The following is a 5766-nucleotide window of genomic DNA, read 5'->3' on the forward strand; positions in this document are numbered from 1 at the left end:
TGGACAGCCCTCGTAGTTATCAACCCCGGCTATCAGTTCTTCGTTTGAAGTAAATCTTCGTCCACCAAGAAAAATTTTCAGTTTTGGGAAGAGATGGAAGTCTGACGGAGCCGCATCAGGTGAATAAGGTGGGTGTGGCAACAATTCATATCTTAGTTCATGTAATTTTGTCACAGCGACGGCACATGCGTTTTTGATCCAGCAGCAATAGTTGCCGTACCCATCTTGCTGATAATTTTTTCGTTTCTAATTCTTTAGTTAAAATGTGATATACCCTTTCAGATGGCATATGGAAAGGGTGAGCAGTTTCAATTAATTTCAATTGGCGATCCTCCATGACCATTTTGTGCACTTCTGCAATGATTTCTGGAGTAGTGACACATCTTGGCCGACCGCTGGGTGGATTATCATCTAAGCTCTCCCGACCAAATTTACATTCCTTTGTCCACTTGGAAACAGCTGAAAATGAAGGAGTTCCCAAAGTTTATTCTGGAAATCATCATGAATGTTCCTTGCTTTCATACCTTTCTTTACGAAGTATTTAATCACTGTTCGAGTCTCAATTTTTTCCATCTCCGCAAATCTCTATTCAGGAACAACAACAGAGTCACGTCACCGCCACAGGTCTCATCCAAGGGCACCGACGTGGCACGTGTTTACAGGCAACAGCCCAATGAATATCACGTGAACAACTCGTTGCACTAGCGCTGACCTCACGTGGTGATTTCGAGAACTTTTCAATCCACCCTCATATCTTGGCGTGTGTTCTCCTTTTCAGTAAAATTCGTCACTTATTTTACTTTTTCCGTGTCTACTAATCTAATATCCTACATATTTATAGTTTCTACAGTTCTGAGTTTCTGATTTTTCGAATCAACAATAAAGATCTTAACCTAGTGTAACATTGTTTTCCTCGTCTGATTAGTTATATATTTTTCCACAATTTCGTACTTGGTAATGCGAAGCCATTCTATTGGAATTTCATGAACGGTCCCTTCGTTCAAGTGAGTGATTTTGTTTACCAGAGATAAGTAAACCGCACAAATGAATGATAGTATGAGGACAATGCTTGTAGCTGAAACATTGCTTGTAATGATACTATGTCTACATTTTTCTTGACAGTTCTGTGCATGCTCTAGCATTTTTTCGAAATAATTAATTCATCATTTGTTTGTTCGAAGTGGGTCCCAAGGTGCCATTCAGAAGTGTAAGCTTTTGCATGGGTACTACACTTAGAGGTTTCACTTGCCTATAAAACATTGGTCAAGTGTCTGTAATTGTAGTGGTTCCTGTAATTGAAGCAGGAATGTGAAACTCCGTTCCAGCTATGTCACATCAATTCCATTAATTAATAATCCACATCAATCTTATTTCTTTATATCTGTAAATGTTCTATTATCATAGCAGTTAATTACTACCATTTTTGGTGAGAACATGGAATAAATCCAGTGACTGCTAATCTGCTCAAAGTGTGGTTGTGACATTAATATTACCTTCTTGCGATGTTGTGCTTCCATTTTCCCTACCGCTTGTCAGTTCGTACTACTTGAGCTGGAAAAATGATGATAATCTCCTTTATACACTTGTCGAGATCGCCATCTCCTTCTTCAGAAAGTAAACTACTTCGTGAGTTTGAACCCAAACCCATTTAATAATAGTTTACATTTGTCTTGATTTAGATTAATCATATAACACTGGCGCTGAGCATTTAAAGCTGATACTGGAAATTGTGTATCAATGTATATCCAAGCCTGAAGTGTTTAGAGCTTAACCATGGAAATGTCGTAGGGAAATGCAATATTACTTTTTTTGGAAGTACGTTATGTTATAATCGTGTTGGAAATTCTTTTTCCGATTTCTGTAATCCTGATACAAATTGCTGTGGAGTTAAGTGTCGTTCTTAGCCGTCTGTGCGAACTGCTTCCTACATCTTCTCAGCTTCTATTCTGTCATTCCCCAAGAGTTTGTGACATGTGCACGGTCTGACACTTGTACAGAGAGAGATTGTGTTGACATTTGCACGGAGCTCGGGACTCTGCAAGTGGTAGACAGGGTGTTCCAGAAGTAGGAGACATCGGTCTGTCCGCTGCTACCTGCGACGTATTGTGGAGAAGGCCAAAGCCCAATTCCTGCACAAAGTTCCCCGTCCCCGCTCCAGCTCGTATTGCGCATGGCTTTCTCCCAGAGTTCATTATTGCAATTGACCTCTGACTGGCAAGTAGTATTGCCCGTCTTAATGCAGAGATAAATGAGTTCACTGAGACCACCAAGGAAAAGCCTTTACTGATTTATAGCAGGCATCAGTATATAGCGGACTACTATACAAATAAACAAGAAGAAACTTAATGGCGTTGCGTAAACTTTAAAAAGAATAAATGCAAAGGAAAGCTATCCAAAACAAAGAACACAGTTTTAGGATAGCCACGTTTGTATTCCAAATCAAGTACAAAAGGAAGTGCGAAAATATTTTGTCAGTGCAAAGAAGTGGGCAAAAGAAACAGACGCTACAGTTTCTTCGGTTTACGTCGAAGAGGTAGGGCAGCTCTTCAGTCAAGGCAACGAGTTAGTAAATTCGTTAACACTACACAGAAGTACGAAATAATAGTTACATTCCATTAGGCGAAAATATATGGGAACTACACAAGATCTCACCGATTGTGGGGGAAAATCCTTCGAAGAAAATAAATGAATGGATGGTAGCAATTTTTTACTTGCAAATAATAACAAGCGATCGAATGACCGAAATCTGACGTTTTCTAGCGAAAAGGGAAAAGCGTATTTATCAAACTGCGAATATTCTTTCAGGACGGAACATTCAAGAGTTCGAACGAGCAGTTTAGACAATTATTTATACTCCTCGGCGGTCTCAGTAGTTCTTGGAAGGAAGCGAATACCATTCCAGTGGTTTACGCTTTGCTGCCAAATAAAAAGCGAGAAACATATGAACATTTTTAATATAATTAAAACTGATGATGGACTTTGAAACTGCTGTGCCCAAGCAGCTATCAGTTTCTTTCCTGGAATAAACATTGCTGGTTGCAGTTACCATTTTATTCAATGTATGTGGAAACAAGATCAGTGTTGCCACCTTTTGAAGCCTGTATGGAAAACAGGTAAATATGCTGTGTTCTGCTCTAGCACATCTTCACTGGAAATTTGGACGCTGGATGACTGTGTATTTAGAAGAGCACGACTGGAAACCAAAAGCTTCAGCAATTTTATGACCTTTTTTGGACCAGTGGCTCAATAACGAACATATGCAAGAGAAAGGCATTAAAATTTGTGCTACAGCTGGGATTCGAACCCGGGTCTTCTTGCTTACTAGGCAAAAATGTTAACCATTACACTACCGCAGCACTATGATCAACACTGCTGCACAAACTACCAGAGTCGAGTGCCCTACGCAACACAAACTTCGATTCATGTTTTCGGTTTATTTTGCCTTACACTGTCACATGGTACAGGACTTTACCATTACGTGCAACGCTGGGGTGATATTCCAATGCCGGAGAGCCCTGGCAATAGTTGAACACTCGTAAGAAATACCATGTTCGTTACTTAACTGCCCCCTTTTCCTCGCAACATCAAAATGCTATAAGAGACATTGAATTTCATTGACAGTTCTCACTAATACAACAGTCTCAAAAATAAATTTGTCACGAAACACTTTAATGAAACACCCTGAAGCGATACATGGTTGCTTACTGGTGAGCGTGAACCAGCTCACACGAGCAGCTGTTCTGAACTGCTAGACTTCTTAGTGAGCCAGTTAGCCTGGAATGAGCACCACGCTCTGTGCAGGTGTCACTCCGTGCCAATGTAACTCCATTCAAGTGTTCCAGACCCACCTCCCATTCTGTTAGGTATTTCTGGCAGCAATCTGACGAATACTTATCTCTCACCTGGTGTATGGCTAACACTAATCTCTCACCTAGTGTACTTATATGATTCTGTACCTCTTACAGATCTTTGTTTAGTGCATCCATAGTGTCTTTTGTTGTTTTTGAGTTGTTATTTTAGGTATTGTTTTAGTAATATTCAATATTCCTTGTTCCACATTCGCAGTCTCTATGGTATGCCAATTTATAGTTGTTTCTGTCCTCATGTCTATTTCCAGCACCTTCCATATTGTGTTATTTCAGCTCGTGATGTCATCACTATCTGCCATTCCAAATACTTTTTTCAGCATATTCCCATCAGAATCTGACCTACCTCCATTATTTGCACGTGTGACTCCGTAGTTACACCTGACTGTAACTCAGCCATTAGTTTGATGTAGGATAATTGCAATTCCTAATGTTCATTCCTTATGCAAGCTAGAATTTCCAATCCATCCGCAGATAAGTCCATTAACATGCTAAAGGTTAGTTTTAGTGACCAGTTGTGGTTTGTGAGAAGCAGGCCTGGTTACTGTGAGAATCAGATTCCGGTTCGAAAGGTTGGTTCTTAAACATTTTTGCCTCATATATGTGTAAGAACACTATACTCAACGTAATTCGTTTGAACATCATGGTCAAAGTAACTATCAAAAATTCCCTCCCTCATCGCGACCAAGGTGTATTACAAAAGAAAAGTCACGCACATAACTGCAAACTAAGCAAAATAATGTTACCTTAGTTAATCTAACACCTGTTAAAAGCTTATAACGCAATACTCTATTACTTATCCCTAGACTTTTGTTCACATGGTGCATTATGTATTCGTTTTGTTCCCTGTGGTAGCTTCTCTTTTTTCAGTATAGGTGAAAGTGCTTAAGGCAAATCATTAACAATACCCTTAAAAAGCTTTATCCAACTAACAACGGCTACCGACATTTTGATTGGTAACTTTAACTTGACATTTACCGGTGTCATCCTATCCACTACCCAATATGGTCCGTGAACCTTTGTCAATAATTTCTCAGTTCTATTCTTTGAGGTAAAAAGGTTTGCTAGTAACACCCATTGTCCTACTCTGCACTGAGGTAACTTACTCATACCATGGGTTCTTGACGCTCCAAAACTTTCATATCAGCACGTTTTACATATTGCAGTATTTTTTTCAATGTTATTGTGGATTGTTTTATTTGTTCGCCCTGAGTTCCCACCTATGTCTGGATTACATCGAAACATGACGGCATTTTTCCTCCATAGGCCATCTCAAGTTGTGACAAACCCATTCTTGTGTGGGTTTTAGAGCTCTACACGCTTACCATATAACTTAAGTACATATCCATGTCAAAGTGTTGACTGTAATGATTTCACATTTCTGCTATTGTGCAGTTGACTGGCTCAGTCCAGTGGATGAAATGGACTAGCAAGCAACTTTTTCACTTTTATCTGGTGACATACTGCCTCATCAGATGAGACATAAAAGTAATTCCTTGATCCGTGACTACGGTTCAGGGACTCGAAATTTAAGTACCCAGTTGTTAACCATGGCCTGAGTTACAGTACTCGCAGTTTCATCGGGTATTGCTAACATTACTAGGTATCCAGGAAAAAGCTAAATCTTAGTTAGTACGTGTTTATTCCCTGCCGAACTTCTAATTAATGGCTCTAACATGTCAATTTCTACTTTACAAAATGGTTTCTCTGTACATGGGATTCTATTTCTGACATACTGTTCCACATCACCACATCGTGTTGTCTTTCAAAATCTCTCTGCAGTTCGTCTGTCAGTTGCTCCTTTACAAACAGCACATAGTTATGTGCCAGTTGTAACACTTATTTACGGAGTGCTACAGGGACGACGATGTGTGGTCCGCATTTTCTTCACCTGGGCAGT

General features: G+C 39.7%; 1 non-coding gene across 1 annotated transcript; it reads right to left on the minus strand.

The window, feature by feature from the left end:
• Window positions 1-3283: 3283 nt before the first annotated feature.
• On the minus strand, window positions 3284-3356 carry Trnat-agu (transfer RNA threonine (anticodon AGU)). The gene has a single exon. It is a non-coding gene; the product is annotated as a tRNA-Thr (tRNA).
• Window positions 3357-5766: the final 2410 nt, after the last annotated feature.

This window comes from Schistocerca serialis, chromosome 4, assembly GCF_023864345.2.
Source record: "Schistocerca serialis cubense isolate TAMUIC-IGC-003099 chromosome 4, iqSchSeri2.2, whole genome shotgun sequence".
Taxonomy (NCBI): domain Eukaryota; kingdom Metazoa; phylum Arthropoda; class Insecta; order Orthoptera; family Acrididae; genus Schistocerca; species Schistocerca serialis.